The sequence below is a fragment of the Castor canadensis genome, chromosome 6 (genome assembly GCF_047511655.1).
Source record: "Castor canadensis chromosome 6, mCasCan1.hap1v2, whole genome shotgun sequence".
NCBI classification, from domain to species: Eukaryota; Metazoa; Chordata; class Mammalia; order Rodentia; family Castoridae; genus Castor; species Castor canadensis.
In genome coordinates, this window is record NC_133391.1 from 76,797,175 (window position 1) to 76,816,170 (window position 18,996).

The 18,996-nt window shown below is 43.4% G+C and overlaps 1 long non-coding RNA gene across 1 annotated transcript in view; it reads right to left on the reverse strand.

The window, feature by feature from the left end:
* Positions 1-17,663: 17,663 nt before the first annotated feature.
* LOC141424136 (uncharacterized) overlaps positions 17,664-18,996 on the reverse strand; it is a 179,684-nt gene continuing 178,351 nt past the window's right edge. The window contains exon 13 of the long non-coding RNA XR_012449031.1: positions 17,664-18,395. This is a non-coding gene — a long non-coding RNA (uncharacterized lncRNA). The remainder of the gene's footprint in view (positions 18,396-18,996) is intronic.

The following is an 18,996-nucleotide window of genomic DNA, read 5'->3' on the forward strand; positions in this document are numbered from 1 at the left end:
TGAGAAGGTAAAGAAGGTGAAGGAAGGTGAATATGGTGGATGAATTTTGTATTCATATATGAAAACAGAATACTGAAATTGTTCTAAGAGAGTAAGCGGAATGAGGGAGAATGATGGAGGGGATGAATCTAATTAAGATATATTTTAACTACATATGTAAATGTCACAATGAATACTGTACAAATACTATATACTAATTTTTAAGAAGTGACTGTAATTCTTTGCAAGGTTGGGGCTTAGGAGTTTCCATGTATCATATGTGAACATCTGTGCCCTATTGGCATGCCATGTACTGAACGGGGAATAGCTGCTAAGCCACAAACCTTGAGATCAGTGCCAGGGTTTCTGTACCCTCTGTGAGCCTGTGGAAAAAGCTCCATGAAGGGCTTCCCTGGGCCTCTCAGGCAGTAGTTCCCAACAGATGGCCAAGAAAAACCACCTGCAAATAGCAATAAATACCCCCAAATACTTCCCAACTCCATTTATGTGGCCAGTATTACTCTGATATCAAAAAACAGTCAAACATTTCATAAGAAAAGAAACTACAGACCAGTATCTTTCATGAGCATACATGTACAAATTCTCCCAGTATTAGCAAATTTATTCTAGCAAAATAGAAAAAGGGTAATTGTGTATATTCATGTAATAGAAAATTAAGCAATAAAGATGGACAAACTGATACTCATAGCAGCATGCATGAACTCAAAAATATTACTCTAGTAATACAAAAAAGAATGTGTGTAGAAACATAGATATGATTCAATTTGCATACAACTCTAGAAAAGACAAATTGAATGCACAGTGAGAGAAAGCAGACCAGTGGTTGCCTGAAATGGGGAAAGGAGAATGTAGGGAGAGGTGACTGGGATGGTACCCAAGGAAACTTTTGGGGGTGATGGAAATGTATATGTTGATTGTAGTGGTGGTTACATGGATATATAACATTTTCGAAACTTATCAAAATGGAACAGAAATGGGTGTGTTTTATTGTGTGTAAACTATGGCTAAATAAAGCTGGTTTTTAAAAAATCCAACCAACCTTGTCTATTGGGGTCCTAATCTTAAAAAGTTACAGTATTCAATGAAGTTGGCCCAAAGAGTTCTGATCTCCCAGAAGAAAACTCACTTCCAACACCAAGGATTCTCTGATGTGATCACAGACGAGTCCTGGGAAATGTGGAAACAGCATAAAATTAACCCAAGCCATGAGCACCTCTGAATACCCAATAACTAACCAGAAGAGACACTGTATCAAAACTCCATGGCATGATATCCCTTGATGGTTGGAGACCTCAGGTTTCAAGGTTTAGAAGGGTTGAAGTCCCTGCTTCAAGTTCTCACTGACTTTTTTCTTTTCTTTTTTTCTTGGCAAGGATTTCTTACAAGAAGCCGTTAGGAGCTGAGTACAGCTCTCAAATGGTAGCCAGCATGGGATGGGGACCTTAGTCTTATAGCCACAAGGAGCTAGACTCTGCCAGCAACCTGAATGAGCGTGGAAGTGGCTTCTTCCCATGAACCACTGGAAAGAAGTTTACTCAGCCTGCCAAGCCCTTGATTTAGGGCTGTGGGAGGCAGATCAGAGGGGCCAGCTGAAGGCCGGGTTTCTACCAAGAGAACTCCCTATTTGCCAAAGTGGAAAAAAAGATAGAGACTGGCCATTTGATGTTGTTGGAGTTTTCTTTACTTTTCAAACTCGCTTGACCCAGACTTGTCATTTAAAGCAATATAAGAGCATTATATGTGGTTGGATCACTAGATTACAATTTGAAATACTATTGCTTTGCTATTATATAATTGTATGCAGTGTTTAGGTTTGTAAGTCAGTAGCTCCAAAGAGTTAATGTGCCTCTAAATAGCTTCTTCCCAGATCAGTGCCTTAGGCACTGAGAAGAGAGGAGTGTGAAGAACTTTAAAAATTAAGTTATGAATTATCATTATATGTAGACATTCCCAGGCCTCTCAGTACTTCTGTTCTAATCCTATAACCTGAAGAGAGACCTAACAGGCACCATGATTTTAAAAAGAGGCTGCCCATGAAAACAGTATGAAGTAGACAAGTTTTCATGTTATTTTCTTTGGAACATTTCTGTTGGCAGCTGTACTCATTTGGTTAATGGAATATCCTTGACTCATCAGACAGGCTCATTTAGGGAAAGGAGCCACTGGGAGTGGGATAAAAGGATGTGGAGCCAGTTGGTTCTCCCTTGGCACAACCTCCAAATGTAGTACCTTTTCAACAGCCCTCACAGATAGTATGTTGACGTGATATGTGTCAGACATCGTGATGAAAGACACCAAAAAAAGTGCCTGGAAGAAAGACTGCCAGCCTCACTGGGGAGAAAGTTGAAGGGTGGGGCCTCCTTTAGGTGTCTTCCTGGCTCTTTTGCATGGAGAAATGGGTGGTGAGGGGCAACAGTCAACATCAGGCCCTACCTCTAGGCTGACATCATTTGCACCAGGATCTGGCATTCCCTCTGCACACCTTACGGCCTGTTTATTCCAAGAACCAACCCAGTTCATTGTCAAGGACCCTTGGTTGTGAGACTTCAGAAGACGGCTCTCAGTCTGTTGTCCCTTGCCTCTGAAACGTGAACTAGACAATTCGTTATGTGATTTCCAAGAATTACATTAAATAGGAGTTCAAGTCTTTGACAGATAGGCGAATTCAACCAAAGCTGTTGGAAGGAACTTTCAGTTCCAGAAAACTCAAGTTCCATCACAATGAACATAACTGTGACAAAAAATAATCCCAAAGTCTTAGCAAACCCACTCATTTCTGGCAATATTTACTACCATGGAACTCTAGTATAAGCAACAATCCAATAATCTCTTGAAGTTTTTTATATTGAAGTTGACCTATTCACACATAAAGAAAAAAAATCTTTAAATATTGGCTTTTTCTAGAAATTATTCCCATTCATGACTGACAATTGTGCAACACTGAGAGATTTAATCCCTTAATCTGTTTCTCTTTTAGAAACTAAACTTGTGATTGTTTTTTTTTTAACTTACAGGCCATCTCTCTCCTTCTCTGGCTCTTCCCTGCTTCATGAGCTCTAACTTACGTCCATTCCACGCCAAAGTAGCCAAGTATCAGAGTGCCTGGAACCACTCAACCCTACACTTGTCCTAAGGAAGACAATTGAGGAACATTGTCACCCCAATCACCAATTCCAAAGTTCTTCCAAGACTTCATATACAAGGGCAACAAAATGAATTTCCCAGCTTGAAGTAGAAAGAACAGTTAACTCAAAAATGATAAGGTGGGAGTTCGGTTTTCTAAAACCAGCCAGCTTCCAGAAATAGAAACACAAACAATTCTGTTCAAGAGAAAATAATCTTTCTTTTTTTCTTCCTACATGTGAGTTTCACCCTATAATATTATAAACAAAGACTAGGCATCCACAGGAAGGCAGGAAAACCCTATAGGCTTTGCCATTTCCCTGTTTTGTTTATTCTACCCCAGAAAGAGGGGCATGAAGTCACATAAACTCCTGTACTCTAGGGGCCAAAACTTCTTTATAAATTGTACTTTATGTTAAATAAACAAACTTTCTAAAGTACTGCCATTTGTTGGGGAAGAATGTAAATCTGGACTTAATGGGCCTCAGATGTCCTTTGAGACTGTCTGAACTTGACCATGAATGGAAAAGTCCTAAGCCCTGGAAGGTACTAGTGTGCAGGGCTGTGTAACTGGAGACTTTCTTCTTCATTTACAGATGAATTCTGCACCCCTCACCACACACACACACACACACACACACACACACACACACACACCTGGACCTTGAAGGGGCTACCCAACAGGTACCAAGGGAGGGAAGGGGTGTCAGGATGAAGGTTGGTGGGGACAGCTTCTGATGTCCTACAGGGCTCAAGAAGCAAGAGTCGCCAAGGACTCCTCCAAATATGTTTCCTCTAGGATACTCCATTCTGTGGTTACATCCCCATTCTATGGAGGCATAGACAGACTCTATCTGCAAACAGATAGGACCTTCTCCAAGGACAGCCTTTTCCAAGAGGACCTTCTCTAAGGAGACCCACTCCTCAGAGGGGCAGGGAGGCAGCTGGCACCCATGACACAGCTGTGGAAATGGTCCCACATTTAGGGGAAGTCCTTCACCTCCTTTGATCATTGCTTGCAGCTCTGATCTATGGTCTCAGTAGTCTCTGGAACAGAAAAGATATGGGCTAGGGGAAGTAGATTTTCTACCTCCACACAAGAGTCTGGAACTCATTCCACAACTGTTAAGTTCATGAAATGCAAGGAAAGACTGAGCAACTCTCAGATCAGAGGAGCCTAGGAGATCTGACAGCTAAAGGTGACATGGTTCCATGGACTGGATTCTAGAGTCTGGTTAAGAATAATGTACCAATGTCACTTAGTGTCTTAGTTCTGACAGATGTACCATGGTAACAATGGAGGAAAATCAGTGAAAAGCATACAAAATCCCTCTGTGATATCTCTGCAACTTTTCTTTAAACTATTTTCAAAATTAAGGGCTTCAAAAATGCATATCTGAGCCAGGCGCTAGTGACTCACACCTGTTATCCTAGCTACTGAGGAGGCAGAGATCAGGAGGATTGAGGTTTGAAGACAATCCAGGCAAATAGTCCGTGAGACCGTATCTTGGAAAACCCATTACAAAACAAGGGCTGGTGGAGTGAGTCAAGGTATAGGCCCTGAGTTCAAACCCTAATACCACACATAAAAAAAATACGAATCTGAAAAACTGAAGCCCACAGAAATGGTATGGCCTAGTAAAAACCTACTAGGAACAACAGCAAAAGACACCAAGAGGGCATTTATGATCGGCTAGGTTCAAGTCAAGTACTGGGCCAACATGAGATACTGAGGCCTATAACAAGTCTATGATCTGAGTACCAATTTTAGTCCTTCCTCCTCCCCATCTCTTGGATGAAGCTTGGAGAGGTTAGGCAACTGGTCTGAAGTCACAGACCTGGTAGGGGGCAGAGGGAGGATTCAAGCCTAGAAAGAATAACTCAACGACTGTTTCTTACCTGCCCTGCCACAGCACCTGCCATTCTGCCATTTCTCCTCTTTACAAGATGGGGACTGCGTCCTTGAAAAGTAATCCAAAGGACCAAACAGCACCTGATGCAGGAATGAAACTGCAGCATTCTTGTTTAGAAAAAGAGAGCCTGGGAGATGGGGTCTATCCCCTGCCCTCTTCATGATTTCAATGATAAACATAGCCACTGACCATGGCAACTACAGAGAAGGCTCTAAGTGAAAATGGAAACCCTCCCGGTACACCCAACCTTGAGATCATGCATAGAAAGAATACATGAGAACGCTGAATGCACCTAGGACTTAATAGGAATAATTCTAGAAAGAAACAAAAGCCAGACTGCACAGCAGGCAATGAACTCCTGAAGCCCTTCTCCTGGGAGCCTGGATGAACATGAATGGCCAAAGTGCTTAGGGAGGTTTAAGGTGAAGACTTGGCTAACTATCCTGAGCAGGCTGTGGAGGCTGGAGAGGTTCTGGCAGCACCCAAGACTGGCCATACCCTGCCTGGGAGTCAGTTTAGTTCAGTAAAGAAGTAATGAAGCTCCATATTAGTTAGGAATGTTTTTAGCTACAAGTAACAGGGAACATAACAAACTCAGGGCCCTGCATACTGAGCTACAGCCCCAGACACTTATTCTTTAAAAGAAATCTGAAAACGGAGGGTCTCGGGATTCACTCAGCAACTCAACAACTTCGTGAAGGTTGGAGGTATAACCATACCTGACATAATAGCTTCTTGTGCTTTTTACTTCATGATCACAAGATAACTGCCACAGCTCCAGGCATCAGCATTTCTGGATGCTGGAAAGGCAGGCAGGGAGATAAAAGTTCTCTTCACAGATCTGAAAAGAAAATCCAGCCCACATCACCCAGTAGATTTTTCCTTAGGATGTCAATGGTGAAATGGGTTTGATCTCTGCTATGGACTGAATAGTGTCACCAGGAAATTCAAATGCTGAGGCCCTAAATTCCTGTACCTCAGTATGTGACTGTATTTATTTTAACTTTTCAAAAAGCTAAAATGAGGCTGCTAGGGTGGGTCCTCATCCAACGTGACTGTTGTCCTTTTAAGTAGAAGAGATCTGGACACAGAGATCCCAGGGACGCATGTGAACAGAAGAGACCATGTGAGAAGGCAGTTGCTTTCACACCAAGGAGGGAGGCCTCATGAGAAACCAGCCCTGCAGACGCCTTGATCTTGGACTTCGAGCCTCCAGAACTAAGAGAGAAGACAAAGTGCTGGCATTGCTGCTGCAGCCCTAGCACGCTAATACAGACCCCTACCTGCAGAAGAGACCATGGGGAGACATTAGCAAGGACATGGGGTGGCCTGATTGCCTCAGGCTGGGCCTCTCACCTCACACAACGCCAACATCTCAGCAAGAAGAGAGTAGGGGAGCAGCACTTGGGCAGGTGACTGAGGACTAGAAATCGAGGGTCACACTTCTATTGAGTAGGCACAGTAAAATGGTCATGGTACCCTACAGTCATTCTCCTTCCCATTGCTAGCGCCAAAGGCTACACCTGAAGGACTTTCCTCAAAAAGGACTGTTTCTTAGACAAGGGAAACCCACAAGAATGTATACATTCCTGAAGTGCAGGTACCTCACAACATTTTTCATGTTCCATTCCAACTTTCAATTACTCAACAGCTTATTTCCTGAAAGAATCAAACAGTATTTCAATCTCCTTTTCTCACAATTCCAAAGCCCTAGGACATTAATGAGCATTAATGAGCATCTGTGCAGCATACAGATGCACTCACACACTCCTCTACAAAATGAAGAGCTGACATTTTCCGGCACAATCATACACTTCCAGAGGGCAAAAATTGCAGCCAGCTGGTTCTGTGTCCCATATGCTAGTGCACGTGGAATGAGGAGCGAGCGCCTGTGCAATGGATGAATACACGGCCTCTAAGGTCCACCTTAGGACCCCCCTTGTCACAAAGCCTAGTCCAACACTAGATTTTAAGACGGGTCTCAGTATTTTTAAAGTCAGTTGAAGATCAAACTATTCTCTTCTCTAAAGGATTTCACATCTTGGGAAAGCCAGTATTGTTAACTAATAAGCATTTACCTTCTATGACACATTTCATTTTTCAAAGTACCAAGAAGAAATGTACTAGAGAACACTATATGAACACTGATTAGACATGTAGCAAATAAAGTTTGACCTCTATTGTGTGACTTACATTTCCTCAAAACTTTAGTTGCATTAAATATTTTTTTAATTTTTATTTTATTCATATGTGCATACAATGTTTGGGTCATTTCTCCCCCCTTCCCCCCTTCCCCTCCCTTACCCCCTCCTTACTCCCCCTTACCCCTCGCTACCCGGCAGAAACTATTTTAGTTGCATTAAATATTGAAATGTAACATATAAAAGAAAAAAAACATGGATGATTAAAGAAAAACTTATAGAAGGGCTTCTCAGCAGGCTCAAAAGTGAAAACAAGGCAGGATGTGACTTGCACCTATAATCCCAGCTACTTGGGAGTCTGAGATAGGATTGTAGTTCAAGGACAGCCTGGGCAAAAAGTGAGACCCCATCTTAAAGAACAAGACAGGTGTGACAGTATATACTTGTAAATCCCAGCTATGTGGGAAGCAAAGGTAGGACTGAGGTCTGAAGCCAGTCCTGGACAGAAGTTCCAGACTCTAGCTCAAGAGCTGGTAAGCATGAGGCCCTAAGTTCAAACCCCAACACTGCCAAAAAAAAATTTTATTTTAAAGTGAAAAATGGCTTCAGGATATAATGCAGTGGCAGGGCTTTCCTAGCATGTACAAGACCCTGGGTTTTATTCCCAGTACCAGGAAAAAAATTAATTATTTTAATGGATCTGTGCGTGTGTGTTGCTGGGGAGCAAACCCAGCACCTCACACATGCTAGGGAAGTGCTCCATCACTGAGCTCCATTCTTATTTTTCAAGTGTTAAATGGAAAAAATATATAAACAAAACTAAGTTATATCAGATGAAGATGGGAACTAATGATACAAAGGGGCTATTTTCAGCCAGCTGCCAGTGGCTCACACCTGTAATCCTAGCTACTCAGAAGGCAGAGATCAGAAGGATCACGGTTCAAAGCCAGCCCAGGCATAGTTGGAGAGACCCTATCTCAAAAACACCCATCACCAAAAAAAAGGACTGGTGGTGCGGCTCAAGGTGTAGGCCCTGAGTTCAAGCCCCAGTACCGGGGGATGAGGGGGGAACAGGGTTGTGTGTGTGGGGGAGAACAGAGGGGAGGAGGGGGGTAGATCCCTTTATATATAAAGAGATCTTCAAATCAATAAGCTGCAGATAAAATTGTAGGAAAACAGTTACATTTACATGAGTATGAAATTCACAGAAAAAAAGCTTTTTTTTTTTCAGAATAAGGTTGGAAGCCCACTCTCAAAAAAATTCTAATTTAAATAACAAAAACTGTTTTTAAGGTTGGCAAGTTTAAACATTTGTCTATGGACTTGTGCTGGAGCAAGCAACCAGGTAAGCTTTTCCCACATGCAACTACTAGAGTTCAAAGCAGCATAATGTTTGTTGGTGGTGGTGCTAAGGATTGAACCCACTGCACTACCACGGAGCTGTATGTCCAGGCCTGGCATAGCCTTTTTGAAGAAAACTTGTTTTTCATGGTACTAGGGTTTGAACTCAGGGCTTCACACTTGCAAGGCAGTAGCTCTACCTCTTGAGCCACTCCTCCAGCTCTTTTTGCTCTGGTTATTCTGGAGATAGGGTCTCACTTTTTACCCAGCCCAACTTGGACCATGATCCTCCTATTTTAGGGTTCTCCGCTTGGCTGGGATGACAGGTACACCACCACACCCAGCTGTTGGTTGAGATGGGGTCTTGCAACTATTTGCCCAGGATGGCCTCCAGCTGAGATCCTCCTTATCTCAGCTTTCCAAGTAGCCAAGATAACAGGAATGAGCAATAAGTGCCCAGCTTAAACAACAAAAGGAAAGAATTCCAAAAATTATAGGATGTGAATAAAGACTTACAACACTTACTGTGAGCAGTGTTTCTAATAAAGCAAAATTAACATAAATATTCATTCATAGGAAATTGATTAAATACATTAGTACATTCACACAATAGAATACTATGTAGCAATCTTTTAATGAGTAAATCTAGATTTATTGAAATGGCAAACACCCAAAATGTGGTAAATGAAAAATAGCAAGTTGTCTAATATGCTCTCATTTGTGGGGAAAAAAAAAAGATAGACTTTGGGTGCTTGTAAGTACATAGAACATTTCTAGAAGGATACACAAAATGCTGTTAACTGTGGTTCCATCTGGAAACAATTATTTGAAATTTTTACTGAGATTGTGTATTTCTGTAATAATAAAAAATATATACTTAAAATATAAAAGCCCCACGTTGCTTCCTGGGAAATTCCTCAAATGGGGCAAATGAAGCTAAAAACATTAGAACTTACCATTTCCTCCCAAGAATCGGTTTTTGGAGAGAGTGCGAAATGCCCAGGGGGAGAGTCAGCATGTCTGGGATGAGTCTTTGAGAGCTAAGGTTCCAGCAGTTACATTCTGGAAAGGCTCCCCCACCCTCATTTGGGAAGGCCGATGGCTGGAAGGGCTCCTGCCCACCCAAGGAAGCTGCACCCCACTGCCCTGCAGCCAGACTGGGGCCCTCCGCTGTTCTGACCTAAGGGAGACACCAGATCAGGAGGGGATCTGGAGGATGGAAGGGGATGGGAGGAAGAAGGGAGACCAGGGCAGCACGAGAAGACATCACACAGGGGACATCGATGACCTCAGGGTCACCTCCGAGCCCACCCGGGGGGCGCCCGCCCTGCGGCGCTGGAAGGCAATTGGAGTGATTTCGGAAATCGCGGACTAGCAGGAAAGGGGCGATTAGACAAGGACGAGAAGGAGGCGCCCTCCGAATGAGACACTGGCAGGCGGCAGGAGGGGGCAGGAAGCTGCGCTCATAAAGCAATCTGACAATTAGGTGTCACCGGCCGACCCTGAAGGGCGCACTCACGGGACCTCCCCTGGCGATTTCCTCGGGGCCCCCGCAATGAGCTGCGAGAGGAAATTATATCTGGAGCCAGGTGTTTGTTGTTCCACATTTGGGTTCAACTTGGGACTGCGAATTTTCGCTCACATGCCGGAGGGAAGCAATTCCCCGGCGCCTTTGTAAACCGCGACTGCACAGCTGGCCCGGTCCCCGCTGTTGTCACCATCGCCCCGGGGTCAGCAATGCTCCCTCTGGCCAGGTACTGCACCTGCATTAGCTCACTCAACCCTGCAGGAGTCCCAGGCCCAGACAGGGTGGCTGGTTTGTCACAGATGAATAGCTAGGGGTGGCAGAGCAAGAATTTAAACTGAGGCACATGCGAAATCCCTGTGAAAACTCGGTTTAAGGAGAATTTTCCTTAAAGCAGAACCATTGCTTTGTACCTGGATATGGGGGGACGGCAGCTGAGCAGAGACAGCTTTCTTGTCTGTTGACATCACAAGATCCACTCGTGCTCCTGAAGATAACTACCGAGCACACGACACAGGCTTAGGATCCAAATACTTCTGCAATCTTCTCCTGAGCCCTGGAAGGGCTCTTGTAGGTCCGTTTTGAGTCTTCCCTGAACAGACACCCTTCCTCATACCCTGGGAGCTGGGAGTGTTTTCCAGTCTATGCATTTGATACAGTCTGGCCTTCTTCCTGTCCTCCCTTAGTCAGTCAGAGGGGATCCTCTGCGAAGTAGAAGGGACCCATAAGACAGTCGGTGGGACCCCGGGGGCACCTGAGGGGAGTCCAGGGGAGCAGTCAAGTGTCCTGACTCCACCAATCACTAGCTGTGAGACCTCAATGCAAGTTGCTTCACCTTTCTGAGCCCACTGTGTAAGGTGGGGTTGTCAGGAAAACTAAGTGAAACAACCCATCTGGCTTTGAGCCTGCTGCCTGCAATGCAGTTAGCATTCTTTTAGCCCTGGCAAGTGCCTTGTTACCACAGCCAATCCTGCTTGCAAATCTTCCATTAGCAAAAGCACTCTCAAGACACTGAGAACCACGCACTTCCCTCCTGGCTCAATTTTGTGATGCCCTAAATCACATTTTCATGCAACAAACTCTACCTGCTAATGATGGTCTCCTGAGTCACTGGATTACTGCACATTTTAAAATTATTTGTGAATATTAAGAACGCTATACCAGCAGACACAAACGAGTTCTCTAGAGCTAGACTTCCAAGTTCAGATTCCATCTCTGTAACCTGGGCAAGTTGGGTAGCATTTTTCTTTTGAAGGAGGAATGAGGCGGGTTTAAACTCAGGGCCTCATGCTTGTAAAGCAGGCGCTCCATTGCTTGAGTCACAGCTCCAGTTCAGTTTACTCTGGTTATTTTGCAGATGGGATCTTGAACTATTTGCCGGGACTGGCCTCAAGTTACTATCCCCCAGATCTCAGCCTCCCAAGTAACTAGGATTATAGGCATGAGCCACCTGTTACTTAACATTCTTAAACCTTAATTGTTCATCTGTAAAAAATCAGAATAATAAAGATAGTTCTTTCAACCAGGTAACTGACCATCAGATGAACAAAGTAAAATTATTATGTGCCTGGCTTTAAGAAAGGATTAAGTGACAGCAGTTACTGTTGGCCTTTAAAAAATTTTTATTGTTGCACTAAAAATTGAACAAGCAAAATGGACACCTGTAATACCAGGACTTGGGTGGCTGAAGCAGGAGGAGTCTAAGTTCAAGGGCAGCCTGGGCTACATAGACCCTGTCTCAAAAAAAATGGACATAATCCTTACTTATAAAATAAAACAACGATGCCTATGGTCATTAGTACAGACTGAGTTAAATAAAGCATATTTATATACCCAATAGAGGAAATGTTTAGATGAAATCGAAAATAACCCCGAATGCTCAGTAAAGTTGAGATAATACCGTTCAAATGTCTTCATTTTCTGCAAATGTCACTGAAAAACAAATGACTGATGAAGAAAAGAGAAGAATATGGAAGACATTAGGGAGGAGGAAGGACACTCCTAAAGGCTTAAATTGTGCAGTTTTATGTTAACTGGTTCAATAAAGGAACCTTCAAGTACGTCTCTTTCTAGAGACTTCTCAGGGGTGAGGACCCACCTTCTCCTTTGGACATCTCCTTCCAGGGTCTGCCCATTTCATGAAGAGACTGCTTGGTAACAGACATCACTTCACAGCCCTAGAAACTCTGCCATATGCAGAAAGAATCCCTTTGCACCTGTGTTAGTTTTTTACTGTTCAAATCAAACGGTATTTCATGTACACTTGTCTATTCATTCCTCATACTCTCTATCTATATATTTTTTAATATAATGAAAACCTTGTCCCGGTTTCTGCACATAATACTCAAACAAGTTCTTGCTTTCTAGCAACTCTTACTTAGAATATCCCATGTTTCTACCTTTGTATTTGCAAAGGGTCCAGGGCAATATTGAAATAAAAAATAGAAGGGGCCAGTAGGGGGCAGTGATGGGGAGGGCTTGCCAAGAAAGGGCAATGTTGGTTGTTATCCTAGATGACTTCAGGACAAATAGAAAACATTTGGATTTAGCCCAGGAGAGGGTGCTACCTACTTCCAAGACAGCCACTCCAGGAAAGGCTGACAAGGCCTGACACCTGAAATGAAGCTGGGGCTAGAGCTCCCATGCCATCCTTTCACCAATGGGGCTAGAATGCCCCTCTCAGGGCCCTCCTTTGATACAAAGAACTCTTCCTCTAGTTTTGATAGTGTCTAGGGATCATGAGAACATCAGCAGAGCAGATGGACACAAAGACGTGCAGACTCCAGACAAAGATTCTCATTTAGTGCTAGGCATTGTTCCAGCAGCTTGCTAGATGTTGTGCGTAACATACAAAACTCCATCACCACCTCTACTACTGATGCAAGTCCTAAGGCTGCTCTTCAAAGATTCTGAGAAGACTGGGGACTGTCAAGTGTAAGGCTAGCTAGTTAGATAGAGATCACAGGCATTGAATGAGCCCTGAACTTGGACTTTCTCCCAGTACCTACACAAGGCATCTAACAATATTCAAAGTCCCTTTTTGCCTTTGTGGTAGAATCACCTTCCTAGAGCCTAGGGTCTAGAAGACTGGAATGTATAATCCTTGTGGTATCCCTGATCCTTCTTCCCCAAGGATCTTCAGCTAGCTCCTTCTTTTCTCAAGAGCTTATTCTGTCCATAACCACTACCATCTTCTCAGCAGTAAGAAAGAACGTGTCAATCAGTTTAAGGAAGCACTTGGAGAGAAGTCCTGCTAAACTGTGATGTTAAAGGGATGGTGAGGCAGCCTGGAATTTCGTTCATCTGTGTTGTGCTCACTTCTGCCACCAGCTCTAGAATCTTGAACATAGTGGATAGGACATAGTAAATTTCGGGGACAGGAGCCATGTCATTCTCACAATGGGTCCACAACGAACGTCAATGGAATACAGTAGAACCGGCCTGTGATGTAATTCAGACACTATTTCCTGTGAATGAGACAATATGCACCGGAATAGGATGCTATTTATGCTATGGGAAAAGCCCGTGAGGTTTCAGATTTAGGTTCAAGGAAAAAGGAATTCACTGGTTGATTATGCTGAGTCCCTAGGGACAAAGGATAGGAGGGCCAACAGTCACAAAGGGTTTGGGGCTGCAGCTGCAGAGATTCTTAAGGTCAGGGAAGGCCTAGACCCTATTCCAGAGCAGACAATGACAGGCTCTCCAACCTGCCACTAACTGGTGTCTCATTAAGCCTCTGCACAGAAGGAACTTGAAACCTCCCTGGCACCTAGCACTTACTGCCAGGCCCTCCCAGATGGGGATGGCTCTTCACAAGGAATAGAGTGAGAGTTCTTTTATGTCTCCCTGCCTGCAGGCCCACCAGTTAGTAATAAAAAGCCAAATGTTTAAACTCTGAAGCTAAGACTCCATGTTGTTGTCTTCTGTCTCATTAAAAACAAGTGACTTTATGGTTCTTGAATTAACAAATAGAACAGGGCACAGAGATAAAGGAAAGGGACATTAGCAGGGAGGCAACAGACTAAACGAAACTCCTCTATAGATTCCTCAGAGATGGAATCTCAAAGCTCGCTGGCAGACCTGCTTGGTAACTATGGAGAATTACTTCAGAATTGAGGATTTGGGATCTTTTAGGTTCAGCATCTGTGCTGCAGGACACTGACCGCACCTGGCCCCATCCTCTTGGGCACAGTGGTCATCCTGCCAGTGAATGTCGCAAGTCAGCCCTTCATCCTCATCTATGCAATGTCCCATGTGGCCTCTTCCCTACAGGTCCAACAAAGTTAGCTTCCAGACACAATGCAACCGCTCTTCCCTTCTCCCCAAGCCTGCTTCTCCCCTATTCTTCTCCATCTCACTAAATGGCCAGGATATTATTCTGCAAATGTTCAGTGTGAAAGACTCCCACTTCCAAACCACCAACACCAACTGTTGACCCTGCCTTCAGAACAAATCCACAATCTGACAATTTCTTGTCACTTCCACTGGGCCAGCTTATGGTCTCCACTTGTCCTGGATCCCACCTGGTCTCACAACTTCCCCAACCCAGCCACCCCATTCTCTTTGCTACACAGCAGCCAGAAAAAGCCATTTATAACCTGAGTTAACAGCACTCCTTAGCTCTGGACCCCCAAGGGACCTCCCTATTTTACATGGAGTCAAACTCAAAGTCTCCAAGCCTCCCTTACTTGCCCCACCAATATGACTGCCCTTCTTACAGCCCACACCTCTCTGCTACATGCCTGAGCACTGGCTGCTGTTCTCCTCAGCTCTGCAAGGGCCACTCTTTCACTGCCTCAAGTTGTTCCCTTGTCAGAAACCTTTCCTGAGTACCCTTTCTCTGACTTGACTTTAATTCATAATGCTTAGCTCCACTTGACAGAATATGCATTTATTTTGTATTGTCTGTTCCTCCCCACTGGAATGTAAGTTCCATGGAGACGGCATTTTTCCTCCTGAGAACAGGGCCTGGTTCAGAGCTGACAAATATTTTTTTTTAAATCAATAATGTTCCACATTGCCCAGCTCATGTGCAGTAATAAGGCAAAAACAAACAGCAACACAACAACAAAAAGGCCCAGTGACCTGTATGTGCAATGTTTTTTAAATAACCTTTTTTTTTTTTTTTTGGTGGGGCTGAAGTTTGAACTCAGGACTTCACACTTGCAAATCAGGCAGGCGCTCAACTACTTGAGCCACACCTCTAGTTCATTTTGCTCTGGTTATTTTGGAGATGGGGTCTTGCAAACTATTTGTCCTGGCTGACCTTGAACCTGGATCCTCCTGATCTCAGTCTCCCAAGTAGCTGGGATTACAGGTGTGAGTCACCAGGACCAAGCTCATAACTAACCTTTTACAAAAGGAAAGAGTCAGGCGTGCTGTTCCACACCTATAATCCCAGCACCCAGGAGGCTGAGGCAGGAGGATCTGAAGTTCAAGGCCAGCCTGGGCTACATAGCAAGACCTGTCTCAAAAATTAAGGGCTGGGGATTGTAGTTCAGTGTTAGAGGGCACTCTAGGCAAGTACATCACCCTAGGTTTGATCCCCAGCACTAGGGGAAAAGAAACAAAGGAGAATTTTTTAATTTGTTGGATGAAGGAGGAGAGAAAACCATTTGTTGAACATCTACTATGTCTCAGGAACTATCCCAGCTCTTAAAGTACAGAATCAAGAGAGGTCAGTGCCCAGAGGAGGGGCAGCTGTGGAAGCTGAAGCAGGGAGGAAAACTACAAATAAGAAAACAAGCAAATGAACAAGATAATTTCAAAGTTAATAACATTTTCATGAAAGTGTACCGAAAGTTACCAATAAAAATATACCTGTTTTGTCCATGGAGACTTAGGAGTCTCTTTCCCCACTCTACCTCAACCCCGGAATCCTGTACTTCAGACAAAATACGTACGTATTTTATATATATTAAATGAATATACACTGCTTATCTTAGAGTAGCTACTTTACAATTTCTACTAAATGACGTGCTACACCTTGTCAAAAATAGTATCTGGGGCTAGGAGTGTAGCTCAGTGGTAGAGTGTTTGCCTAGCATGCAGGAGGTCCTGGGTTCAATCCCTAGCACAGAGAGAAAAAAGACAGTATCTTTAAATATGGACTTAACAATTGATAGCATCCTCTGCACGTGCCCAGAAGGCATCCATTAGAAACTAGCAGATCTTCAAACCTATCCTTGAATCTCTGTGGCTTAGAAGCTGCATATTTTTATTTTAGTAGAATTGGTGAAAATTCCATATGGATTCCTCTGTTCACAAAACTGAATGAAAACACAGAGTCCCTTAAAGTAAAAATAGATGCACTTGGGAATCACAAGGGAAATGTTTCTTATTCTCTGAGCAGTCAGCTTCTGCTATCCCTCGTGGTGGGAACCCACGCTGTCATTCCAATTTCCTATAAACTTGGCAGGACTCTGTGTCCATTTGGAATTGTAATAGCCTGGATTTCAGTTTGGGGAGGAAGGAAGGAGTCATTGCATTCCACCAAAGACGACTCCAGTGGAATCCCAAGAAGCCAAAGCCTAAATGTCAATATTCTCCAGAAGGGAAGAGATGATTCCATCTGAGTTCACATGGTTAACAATCCATAACCAGTTCTGGCAGGTTCTCTTACTTGGTCTTTCTTTGGTAAGTTTGCTTATTATTATATAGAACTCTTGTTCCTGCATTAGGGTTTTTTTTTTTTAATACATAGATTTTCAGACCAAATACCCCAGGCATTTTGGACACAAAATTCCAGGATGTGTACATTCTTTCTGTTCATTCTCTATTGCGGCATGCTTCCTGATTTAGAGTGTGGGAACTACAAGGAAGGCTACCAACTTGCCCTCCCTAGCTCTAATCTCCTGCTGTCACAGTCAGACAAAAGAGCCGGATTCTATGGTGGTGGGGGTAACAGGGTGGGAGGCAGGAGATGTCTCTCTGGGGCTTTGAAGTGGCCTAGTAAGAGGCGTGTCATGGAGTATGCTATACTCCCAGGCTTGTGAAGGCTGAACAAGCCCTGAGTCTGTGCCTCCTACTTCCCTCTTCCCATCTTTGGGTCCAAGTAAGAGATTTGTGTGCAAACAGTTACATTCCACAAGCAAGTCATTTCCTCTTCCTTGTAAGAAGGTACTGGGAGGATAAAACATGCCTCTTCAGAAATTCAGAACTGAGGTCAAGTCTCCATAGACCCTCAGCCTCCTCTTCTGAGGGTTTTGTACTGTTCCTTGATTGATGGAAACACATTACAAAGCACTCATCCTATGTCAAATATATGCCCCTTTCCCAACAAAATTAGGCAAGGGTTTTAACTTTTATTAATTTATTTTTGAGGTGCTGGGAATGGAACCCAATGCTGTGCTCTACCACTGAACTACACCCTAGCCCAGAAGGATTTAAAAATTCCCCTGCAAATTTATTTGGTTCTAATGAACTGATGTTTAAGCAATCCTTTGGAAATGAGAAAGTCTAATTTACAGATTGTTTTTCAAATGCAATAATGCTCTTAATGAACACGAAACTTAAGAACTGCTTGAGTTAACATGATGTTAGTTATTGTAGACATTTAATTAGACATTCACTAATTTAAATTCTGTGGGTTTATGTTCATGTATTAGAAAATACATTTACATTTTGCTGTATTTAAAGATATATATCATATGTGTGATTATAAATATACTCTATATGTAATACTTTTTCAGTTAAATATTGTTATAAACAAAACTTATAGACCCAAAGCTTTTTGTCTACAGCGCCTACCAAAGATAGTAGATAAGGAAGTAAATGTCTTCTCTAAAATAAAAACAACAAAATAATAATAATACAAACATAAAAAGTTACTGCAAACCCTGGCAAGTGATTGGATTAATGTGACCAAAAGGCAGTTCTGCAGAGGGGCTCTTGCTCACCCAGGGCTCTAGGAAGCCCGGTTAGCTCCCCCTCCTCCAGCCTGGCCTTAGGAAGCTGTAATCTCACCACAGTGGGTTGTATTTCAGGCCAGCTCTCAGTCTCTGGAGACTCTCCTCCAGGCTGTCCTTCCTAAACCACTTGAATCTCATTTCTTCTGCTGCTGTTTTTTTTTTTTTTTTTTTTCAAGATGTTAACAATTTCTGTGGAACCATCTGGATGTTATTAAGAAAGTGTCCCGGGTCCTCTGAGGCAGCTGGCTGTGGCCTCTTGCCTTGTTTCCTGTGTCCTGGATGTCTTAAGTTGACTTTCATAAGAAATTTGGAATATTAGCTTAAAAAAAGAAACAGTCAATATTTTTCAGGCGTTGAGCTCTTGCAGCTTAATTTCCCTGTTTGGGACTCTGCATTTTGAGTTCCCATCTTTGGCCCCTGCTCTGGGAAGGATGAAGCACGTCTGTTTTAAAAACAGAAGGCACCAGTGGTCAGGGGTGAACCAGAAATCCAATCTTCCCCACCCTCCCCAGTTAGCCTCACAAAACCTTCCTTATGTCGTCTCATTGCTGCTGCTCGGCTATTTCCATACCCACCCCCCTGCTCCAAAATGAGACCCCAAATCTCTGTCCGAAAGTAAACACTAGTTGGTTCAACTCACAAGGCTTTCTTCTAACATTTGGGGAAAAATAATGGCCTATAGAAAAAAAAAAAAAAGAAGAAGAAGATGAAGAAGAAGAAGAAGACAACCAAACAGCCAAATAACCATTATTCCTTGGGTCAGAGGGGTAATGTGAGTGGGTGGGCACCAGGGGACAAATGGCTCTTTTTCTACCCACTAGCCAGTAGCAGCTGGGACCTAAACACAGAAGCTCCCACGGATTCATTTTACTATTCACAGCCTGCAATGGGGCGAGGGCATTGCCTCGCCTCACTTCCTGTTTGTTACCCAAACTTCTTAGCGAGGTCTTGAGCTTAAATCTGGATCATTTGACTTCTCCATTAAAGGCACCCGTGCTCATCCATGTCTTCTTGGACCTTCACCCTTAACCAACTCACATCTC